Source organism: Rutidosis leptorrhynchoides, chromosome 4, assembly GCF_046630445.1.
Source record: "Rutidosis leptorrhynchoides isolate AG116_Rl617_1_P2 chromosome 4, CSIRO_AGI_Rlap_v1, whole genome shotgun sequence".
Lineage (NCBI taxonomy): Eukaryota > Viridiplantae > Streptophyta > Magnoliopsida > Asterales > Asteraceae > Rutidosis > Rutidosis leptorrhynchoides.
Window position 1 is genome coordinate 43,447,593 of NC_092336.1, and position 12,073 is coordinate 43,459,665.

Below are 12,073 nucleotides of genomic sequence, written 5' to 3' on the forward strand. Positions count from 1 at the left end.
TAAGTTACAAGTCGTTTTTGTAAGAGATAGTCATTTCAGTCGAAAGAACGAAGTCTTGATGACCATTTTGAAAAACATACTTCCACTTTGAGTTTAACCATGATTTTTGGATATATTTTCATGTTCATAAGAAAAATCATTTTCTCAGAAGAACAACTTTTAAATCAAAGTTTATGATGGTTTTTAATTATCAAACCCAAAACAGCCCGCGGTGTTACTACGACGGCGTATGTCCAGTTTTACGGTGTTTTTCGTGTTTCCAGGTTTTAAATCATTAAGTTAGCATATAATATAGATATAGAACAATTGTTTAGTTGATTTTAAAAGTCAAGTTAGAAGGATTAACTTTTGTTTGCGAACAAGTTTAGAATTAACTAAACTATGTTCTAGTGATTTCAAGTTTAAACCTTCGAATAAGATAGCTTTATCTGTATGAATCGAATGATGTTATGAACATCATTACTACCTCAAGTTTTGTGGATAAACCTACTGGAAAAGAGACAAATGGATCTAGCTTCAAAGGATCTTGGATGGCTTGAAAGTTCTTGAAGTAGAATCATGACACGAAAACAAATTCAAGTAAGATTTCCACTCGAAATAAGATTGTTATAGTTATAGAAATTGAATCAAATTTTGAATATGAGTATTACCTTATATTAGAAATATATCTTACTGTAAATAATAAAGATTTCTTGAGGTTGGATGATCACTCTACAAGATTGGAAGTAAGCTAGCAAACTTGGAAGTATTCTTGATTTTATGAAACTAGAACTTGTAGAATTTATGAAGAACACTTAGAACTTGAAGATAGAACTTGAGAGAGATCAATTAGATGAAGAAAATTGAAGAATGAAAGTGTTTTTAGGTGTTTTTAGTTGTTGGTGTATGGATTAGATATAAAGGATATGTAATTTTGTTTTCATGTAAATAAGTCATGAATGATTACTCATATTTTTGTAATTTTATGAGATATTTCATGCTAGTTACCAAATGATGGTTCCCACATGTGTTAGGTGACTCAAATGGGCTGTTAAGAGCTGATCATTGGAGTGTATATACCAATAGTACATACATCTAAAAGCTGTGTATTGTTCTAGTACGAATACGGGTGCATACGAGTAGAATTGTTGATGAAACTGAACGAGGATGTAATTGTAAGCATTTTTGTTAAGTAGAAGTATTTTGATAAGTGTCTTGAAGTCTTTCAAAAGTGTATGAATACATATTAAAACACTACATGTATATACATTTTAACTGAGTCGTTAAGTCATCGTTAGTCGTTACATGTAAGTGTTGTTTTGAAACCTTTAGGTTAACGATCTTGTTAAATGTTGTTAACCCAATGTTTATAATATAAAATGAGATTTTAAATTATTATATTATCATGATATTATGATGTACGAATATCTCTTAATATGATATATATACATTAAATGTCGTTACAACGATAATCGTTACATATATGTCTCGTTTCAAAATCATTAAGTTAGTAGTCTTGTTTTTACAAATGAAGTTCATTGTTAATATACTTAATGATATGTTTACTTATCATAATATCATGTTAACTATATATATAACCATATATATGTCATCATATAGTTTTTACAAGTTTTAACGTTCGTGAATCACCGGTCAACTTGGGTGGTCAATTGTCTATATGAAACCTATTTCAATTAATCAAGTCTTAACAAGTTTGATTGCTTAACATGTTGGAAATACTTAATCATGTAAATAACAATTTCATTTAATATATATATATATATATATATATATATATATATATATATATATATATATATAAACATGGAAAAATTTGGGTCACTACAGTGCTAACTCTTTCATTACTACATATAGAGTGTCTATGGTTATTCCAAATAATATATATAGATGAGTCGATATGATATGTCAAAACCTTGTATACGTGTCCCGATATTTAAAATGCGTAAATAACAGTATTTAAATGAAGATAAATAAAGTGCGTAAAATAAATAACAGAATGTAAATGACAATAAATAAAATTGCGAGAATTAAATTGCGATAAAATAAATTGCGATAAATAAAATGTAATAATGAATTAACAGTTAGCTAGGAACAGTTAGCTAGGATTTTGTTAGCGTGGATTCTTAACAGAATTTCTCATAGTTAATTTGTTTGTTTCTATCAAATTTTATTATGTCAAATGTTTTCTTCATTATGTCACTTGTTGGATTCTGGTAAATCAAAATCCAAATATGAAATTGAATAAAAATGGTTATTCTGCGGTGTACGGATACGTATATCTGTGGATGTAAGTAGGATAGTAAATGACTTGTTGAATCGGATTTGAAGAATGTATAGTATAACATGTTAATATGAAAGCTGAATATTCCTCGGGTATTACCTACCCGTTAAAATATTTTCACCATTAACAGTTCGTACAAAAGAATTTTTAATTACAATCTTTATGAAAACATATATACATATATATTTTCTTCAGATGTAATCATGGATTTTGTAACGACCGACTTTTTCGACTTGTTTCTGTGCCTTGTGATTTTAGCAAAACTGCGTATTTGTGCGTACTGTGCTACTTTATACTCTGGAATCTTACTACACATGGCCTACTTTCATTTATGTGTTAAAACGTGCCTTTAAGTACGAAGGATACTTAACTTGATTACCGGAAGCCTTTGTGACTGTTAGTGTCACTTGACGTAAAGAACAAACTGCGTACTGCGTACACGTTTAACTTTTGTCGTAATCGGAACATTATGACTACGAAATCTTAATTATTATTTTATAATAATAATTACTTGGGTTTTTGGATGCTTAATTACGCGTAGTAATTTACTTATGCTTACTAGTTAGTCTTGTTGGACTTTCTACCTTGTTGGGCCTTAGCCCACCCTACACTAGTTAGTGGACTATTTAATTAGCCCAATTATTAATAGCTAGTGACCCATTAATAAGTAAGACAAATGCCCATTTATTAGAGGGAACATGCTAGCATTTATGTCAAGTATTATCCTTAATGTTGCATGGGATTCCAACATAAGCACCAACTTTAGACAACCATTAACCAAAAAGCAAACTTTTGTCCCCCCTTGTCCCCCTTAATTCCAACGGCCATGTACCCCCTCCCTCACCCCATTCACCTATAAATACAAGCCTCATTCCATCCATTTTACACTTGCTTTCATTTGTAATTCACACACACTCACTCTCTAATTCTCTCTCTGGTCTTTCTCTCTCTAAAAAGTGTAAGTATTTTGAATTTCTCTTCTTCTTCTCCTTCTCATCTTCACGAATTCATCATCATCATCATCATGGGTCTAGCTTTTTAGCTTTGATCTTGATTACATCTTGTAGATTCAAACATGGATTTGAATCCTTCAAGAACATGGAAGATTCAAGCTTTCTAGCTTTGAATCTTCACCCACTTTGTAGATCTATATCTTTTAACTTTAAATATTGTTATTTTGTTATAAAGATTCAAACTTGTGTTTGTAATCTTCATGTAACTTAAAGATCCAAGCTTTATGCTTCAAGATCTTCAAGAACAACCAAGATGCAAGCTTTCTAGCTTGAATCTTCATATCTTTTGTTGGATCTAAGTTTCCTAACTTATGATCTCATTATTTTGTTATATAGATCAAAACTTGTGTTTATGGTCTTCATATAACTTAAAGATCTAAGCTTTATGCTTCAAGATCTCCAAGAACACTAAAGGTTCAAGTTTTCTAGCTTTGTGACCTTAAAACTTATGTGAAAGGGATCCAAGCTCTCTAGCTTAGGGTTCCATCACTTCATTTGACATAGATTATGTTCATATTTGCTTGATTGAAGTAAAGTTTGTAGCTTTATGTGATGACCCAAAAATTTCTGACCAAATTTAAACTTAATCTTTGTATGATTAACATTTCCGACACGATAAGCAAAGTCTGTAAAACTGAATCTCAAAATTTTTGAACTACTTTTATATATTTAAATACCCTTCGGTTGTTTTCGACGATTCGCGAACAATTATATGTAAATAGATACATATATACTATAACTTGAAAAGGTAACAATGTATTAATTATTTGATACCGTACATTAAACTTATTGGTTTAAATATCTATTTGAATATATATGATAAGTTAAAATATTTATTATTAAAATTTATTTATAAATAACTTCCAATGTGTATTTAAAAACTGATTTATGTATATTAAAAAGATATATACATATATATAATTTCAAGTTATTTAGTAAACGATAGTAACATTTTCAAATTGCTAAAGTACCCAAAATGCTACAGTGTTTTCGAAAATCACTATTTGCTACAGTAAAAATTGCCTTTGCTACAGTGAATTGCTACAGTGAAAATTGACTTTGCTACAGTGAATTGCTACAGTGAATTGCTACATTAACTTTGCTACAACTTTGCTACAGTGTATATTTTATGGATGATTTAAGACTATATTTTGACAAAGGTACGATTCACGAAACGTAAAGTACAAGTTTTCTCAGCGTACGAAAGGGCGTTCGAAAAACCGGAACCGGGACATAAGTCGAGTGACAACGTACGACTTATCGGAACAAAAATTACAAGTCAACTATGCACGTGAATTTAATATAATATATAATTAATTAATTTAAATTATATATATTATATTTATATTTATTTTATATTATGTCGACAAGCTAGGAGCCAAAACAATGTGAGCTGTCCCTGGTCCTCATGCGAGTCGCATGGCCAGAAGGCCATTTCCATGCGAGTCGCATGACTCCAGATTTCAGGCCACATCTATAAATTTCAGTGTTTTCGCTCGATTTAAATCACACACATACACAAATATATATATACTTCGTAATATTATTTATTATTTATTATTATTATTATTATTATTATTATTATTATTATTATTATTAAGATTATTATTAATCTTATTATTTTTTTTTATTATTATTAGTGTTATTATTTTTGCGATACAAAAATAATAATGTACAAAAAAATATTACGACGGAGTGATGTCCAAGTAATTTTCAAAACGAGTTTCCGAGCGAGCTAGAGCTAAGGAAAATATGAGTTATTGCCAAGGAAATTATGGGTAATGTTCGGGGGTATTTTTGTGAATCAAACCTCGTGTTTATCATCTCCGATGCGTCTACGTGCTTTCCTGCAATATTGTATATCAATATTAAACTGTGAGTTTCATAAGATCCCTTTTACTCTCTACATTTTTGGGCTGAGAATACATACAAATGCTTTATTAACCGATATACAATATTTATATGTGTGAGTTTCATTTGCTCCCTTTTTAATTGCTTTTGCAATCTATATTTTTGGGCTGAGAATACATGCACTTTATTTTAAACGCAATGGATACAAGTACATACTAAATTCTACACTGAGTTTGAACCGAAAATCCCTTAGCTTTGGTAACTGTTAACTGCCAGTTATAAGAATTGGTGGGCGCGAGTAGTAGTATATGGATCCATAGGGCTTGATATCCCCGTCCGAGCTAGAGCACTAGCCTTTTAACGGACGTATGCTATTTGAGAAGCGTACACGTTGGTTTGCGTGTATTATTAAGATGATTATACAAAGGGTACAAATTATATAAACATTAAAGTTTAGTTACCAGGGTGCTCAATTTTGTAGAACCGATTGATAAACGTTTCGGATGAAACAACTGAAATCTTGTGATCCACCTTTTATGTAAAACCTATTGATAAACGTTTTGAATAAAACAACTGAACTTTTGTAATCCACATTGATATACGGATTATGTGTAATATTAAAACTATGAACTCACCAACCTTTGTGTTGACACTTGTTAGCATGTTTATTCTCAGGTTTCCTAGAAGTCTTCCGCTGTTTGCTTAGATGTTAGACAAGCTATGTGCATGGAGTCTTGCATGACATATTTTTCAAGGAAACGTTGCATTCACCAAATCATCACCATGTATCTTATTTTGACTGCATTGTCAATGGAAGTACTGTTGTAAACTATTATTTATGGTGATTGTCTATATGTAGAAATCATTAGATGTCGAAAACCTTTGATTTAAATATTCATTTATGGTGTGCCTTTTCAAAAGAATGCAATGTTTACAAAACGTATCATAGAGGTCAAATACCTCGCAATGAAATCAATGAATGACGTGTTCGTCCATATGGATTTGGACCGATCGTCACACTTTAGTTGTAAATGTAACTTGTAATTGTGTTAAGACTAAGGATATGATGTAACCTTGGTTCATCATCCATCTAAGACTCTTAAATGAGTTATGTTCTTACTTGGTCTTAACATATTGTGTGTTGATGGTAGAATCTTGGTCAAGGTGATGCTAAACCATCAACGAGTTGTACACTTGAAGCTACAAGCATCAAGGATGAGAACCGTGATGAGCATCAAGCACTAAGAACCCCACCGGAGCACCTTGCTTACTATTTTCGGGATCTGATCAGACCACCTGGGCTACTGGAAAGTTAATTTTCAGTTATTTTGGTTTGAGTAGATTATTTCCCGTTTAGGCCTCGTCTTAATCCGAGTTACGGTTTAGGATTTACGACCCTCCGAAAGTCACTACGCCGTTGTAACGTTGTGCTGAAATTTCTGACCTACTCGCACTTAAACCGTTGCCACGGTCAAACGAAGACGAGTTAGGTTCTGAAAATTGTTCAGCGGTTAGGGGACTCATATACGGAGCCATAGCCACTGATTACGCATCTTTTCAATTTACGTAGAGGTCGTAGCAGCTGACCGAAGTCAGCCTATTGTTTCGATCTCTATTCTTGTCAAACTTACTTAGCTTTTATGATGATGAACGATGATGATGATGACACTTAAACTTATTTTATACACTAATAGAACTTATAAAGACAACCTACTGACCTAGTAACCTTTGATTTAGGTTGACGACCTTTCGGACCGACTTACTACTTGCACACTTTCGTATCGACTTGTATTGCTTATTCACTGTGAGTTATAGCTTCCCTTTTTACTTATACTATTTTTGGGACTGAGAATACATGCGCTTTTTATGTTTTACTTATTTGACACGAGTACTTAAACTTTACATATGTGTGGGTTATATAACGGCATAAAGATTCCCTTTAGCACGTTAACGTTTAATCATTGGTTTTTGAACCGGTGAACGCGAATATTAGATATGGATCCATAGGGTTTGACATCCTCACTCGGGCTAGTCGCGCTAGCATTTAATGGGTGTTTAATACTTTGAGGACATACGCACTCGTCAAGTGTACTTTTAGGGGGTGATATTTATATTTACGTTAAGTCTAGTTACCATGTGCCCACAGTTATACATATACTTTTCATACTGTTTTGAAACATTGAAATCTCGTGGTCAATCTTATATTACTCTTACAATTTAAACTATAGCTCACCAACATTATTGTTGACGTTTTTAAGCATGTTTTCTCAAGTGCTTAGAGGTTTGTTGCTTCAGCTGTTTAGACTTGCTGTCTTGGTGTTTAGACTTGCTGTCTTGGTGTTTAGACTTGCTGTTAAGGACCTGCTGTGCTAGAATTCCGCTGCATAATCTTAGAGATGTATCAATCATGGAACTTTTCTTTTGCATTCGTAGTTTATGTTATTTTCAAATAATGACTTTGTAACAGCCTTTGTGTCACATTATCTTTTGTAAACGCTATCTTTTATGAATGCAAAACTGGTTTTCAAATAGCATGTAGTATTCGACCATGTAAAGATCCTGTTGTTGACGAATCGTACACGATGGTTTTGTACGGGGCGTCACATTTGGTATCAGAGCATTGGTTATAGGGAATTAGGTTGCATTAGTGAGTCTAGACTAGGCCGAGTAGGATTCACTAATAGGACTAATCTACAACTTGCTCGTTTACCTGTTACTATTTACTACTGCATGCTACTATGTTGTATTACTACATGTCACTGTTACTACTGCTGCATGCTACTGCTTACCTATACTGCCATATGATCTTGCTGCATGCTTACTCTTACTGCTATGTGAACTTACTGCATGCTGCTACTTATTCTCGTTACCGCATACTACTACCTGCTTTTGCATGTTACTTCTGTTTAGAACTGCTTTCGTTGCCATGCTATGCACTACTGTAGATGACCTAGGTTGCTGTAGTGTCAGATTACGTGCTTGCTACCCATCTGCTTTTCGCTGTACCGACTTGGAGAATTTATCCTTCCTAGTTCAGATGTTTTTCTGAACCCTTTTCCCACTCGTCTAACCCTAAGGATTAGTATTATAATCTACCTGTTACTACCGTTCCACCGTTCCAGAGATCAAAACATTACTTCACGCAATCTACGAAGAGCACCCCTTGGATTACACGCCCACTAAGGTTGATCCTTCCGAGGAGGAGATATGCGAGGACTTGTCGGAGTAACCGCACCCCGAGCTCACCCTAATTAGCCACGTATGACGTATGAACATTAGAAGGTTGTTCAATTTCTGCAAGTTGACCCGTATTCCGTACGCTTTCATGACCGTCACTTATCTCTTTCATTCTACACTACTACTCGACGATCTAACGACACTTCTGGACTTAGGTCCCCAACACTCTTAGGGATTGGAGAAGTCGGGAGGACATCTCCTTTCACAAGGTCGTAGTGTCTTCCACCGATGCTCACCCATACCGAAAGACTTGGGAGTTGCCTCAAAACATATCGTATTACTACTTGCTACACGTACAACTCGACGCGAGACCCGGATTAAATTTCTAGAAAGGAACCTAACAACATTACCTAAACCCGAACATTTTGGAAAAATTTCGGGACATTTAGGCATTGATGCATGACATGCGGAACCTACGCACCCGCACCGAGAAACCGTGAGATTAATTATGTAGATTTTGTTTTGAGATAGCATAGATAAAGCACTGTTAGGTGAAATTGAGTAGGACTTGAAGTGAACACGTTACATTGACCATATGGAGTGATATTGGAATGAACGTACGATTTAATACAATATAATGACGCCAGGCCAGCGTAATTATATTGACGTAAATTATGCAGAAGTCCCAATGTTACTATATAAGGAATATGAAGCGATTCAAAGGAAATTTTGGTAGGAACCACTTGAGTAAACGCATTATGGTCTGTTAGAGGTAGGGAAGGAATAACCACGTAGCTCAGATACTATACAGAAAGGGCCTTGATTAGAGAATTGATAACCCGAAAATTTGTTAGATATAGACACCCTGTACATTTAAGGAAAAAGTTCTCAAATAGGAAAAATTTCGGATTTACTTGCGATAGAGCAATCGTTATCTCAGCTATAGAGACTCGCGTGGATCCTGGTTTTAGTTAGGGTATGTTTCGTCACAACGTTTACTGTCTCGAAGTTATTTAATACTAGAGCGATAGAAACCTTATATCTAAGAACCTCAGTGTTATGACTAATAAGCCATTAACAACCATGAGAGTTAAGTATTCTATAGGACAAGCTAATGGTAAGCTGGCAGAGATAGAAGAATGATTTAAGGTAGTACCTTAAAATTAACAGGTGGGTCATTTGGAGATGACCTCATGTTAACAAAACTTGGAAGTTTAAAGTAGTAGTGGAAAGGATTAGTTACCTACGCACAAGCGGATGTTATTTGAGGAGAATGATAGAATTTTTCACGGTAGTATAATAAGATTTGGTTGGAATGAACCTTAAGATTAACCTAACACTCGTCAATTTGGAAAGCTTGATGTAATTGTTGGAATGGACTTTAGGATTAACCTAATACTCACAAAGTTAGGAAGCTTTGATGAAATAGTTGGAACAAACTGGCTTTCAAGGATGAAAGCGAAAGTTATTTATAGTAAGAAGATTATTCGTATACCTCGCGAGGATAATGAGCCAAAAGCCATCTGGGTTACTTCAACAACCCGAGATCTCACAATGGAAATGGGAAGGGATGACGATGGATTTCATCCCGAAGCTACCGAAAACAATAGATAGTTATGACACTATCTGGATCATCGTTGACCGCCTCACCAAATCTCCTCACTTTCTAACCATGAAAGAAACCGATACAATGGACAACGATACATAAAGGAAATTGTATCCCGTCACTTCAGCAATTCAAATTCTATACTACCCAAGAATCTTATTTGATGCTCATTCTTATGCGACTCTGAATCCTAACTTATTCCGAGAGAATTCTTAATCGATGATAATCACACCATCACCCTTCTTACGTCGATATTAGTCATACCAGTTCGAGATTTCCAAAATCAATGGGTAGTTAATCCCCATCCTCATACTCTCCCTTTCGTAACTCACTTATAAGCAACAACTTTACACTTAAGCATTTTTGATCGAAAGACTTATGCCCTACCAATAGTCATCAACCACTTTTAAACTCAATGGTTTTTATTACCTCAAATATCACCCGAAATTTTCAAAATCTTTTACTCAATCCTCATCGATCCTTTTCCAACTTGTAACCTCCAAAATATGAAAATTTTGTTTACCAAAAATTTTTCGCACACTATTTTACGGTACGATCCTCTCAAAGTTTCATGAAAGTAAATTTTATTTTTATTTTCCATTTGTGAAAATTTTTGAAATCGTATATGTTATATAAAATAAAGTAAATGATTAATTACTTTTGACAAATACATATGAAATTTTACTTTCACTTTTACAAACCAAATCTTTTATTTAAAAGATATTTTACTTTGAATGGTACGGGTTGTACATAACCCTAGATTACTAAGAACTTCGTTTCTTTTCTTACATTGTCACCTTAAACGAATTCTATAAATAAATAAAAAAAAATTTGTTGCTTGTTATATAATAATTTTTCGTTTCTTATTTGTATCCAAATCATCATGAAGACTTTACAACCGTCGAAACCGAGGGGTTCATGTGTGTGTATGTGAAGAAGGCAGTTACTACCACGTCATACAGAGCCTTCGGGCATCCATCAACACTTAAACCATTCAAAATTACTGCGTTACCCCAGGAATCTTATTCATCACACCTGTCGGAGCGATGCTCTATCTTACATAACTCAAAGTCCTGACCTATTCCAAGGGATTCTCATCTAGCGATATTAACACCATTAGTATTCCGACTTTAATATTAGCCATAACCTGTTTGGCATATTGCAAAGTCAAGCAGCGATTAACTTTTCATCCTCATGCTCTATCCTTCATACCTCACTTTTTAGCAACGGCTTCGCACGTGAGCATTTTTGGGCCAAAGACTTAAGTCCCTGATAATCATCAAAACTACATTTAATTCATTAGTTTTCATTACCTAGTAACATGTCAACCGATGATTCAAAGATTTTTTTTACTCGACCTTTTTCAACTCGTAACCTCTGAAATACGAAAAACTATGTTTATCAAATTTTTTACACGTTGATTTTACACGTTGCTTATTTGTGCGGTCCTCACGAGATTTATGGACAAATGAAAGTACTAAAAACTTTTCTATCACTTACGCGATTTATAAAATCATATATGTATAAATTTACCCTTACTTATTTTGGGTTAGTACATACTAAGTTATACCTTCAAGATAATTAAAAATCGCTCCTTTATTGAGTTGTTTTAAGTCAAATAATTTTGTGCAAAATGGTACTCGTTATACATACTTCTAAATTTACCAAGAACTTCGTTCCATTTATGTTGTCACATCAAACATTTAAAGGTTTTTCAAAACTTCCTCGGTTGATTTTACTAAAGGTTTTCCTATTAGACTACACCATGTATGGACCACACTTTTTCTCGCCTTCCGTTAGGGATGAAACTTACTATTAAGATCTTTGTTAAAAACTCTTGAGCCACTTTGGGTGGTAGATTTATAAAAAAATTTGTTAGGAAGTCTTTGTACTCGAAAAATGTTCCTTTTAAGGTTAGACATGGCAAAAACGCGGGCCGATAAATCAGTTTTCTGGGGTACACTTACTGGTCACCCTATCGTAGGGAAAGCACTAGGCGGGTTTCTACTCTCAGTGTTTCACGGCTAAATCGCAACACCCTCGTAAACGTCATCTCTATGAATCAGTAGGTTGAGGTACAAGGAATCATTTTTGAGATTCTTTTCACTTAGAGTAAACCGTTCTTTATGACCAAGGGTTCACATA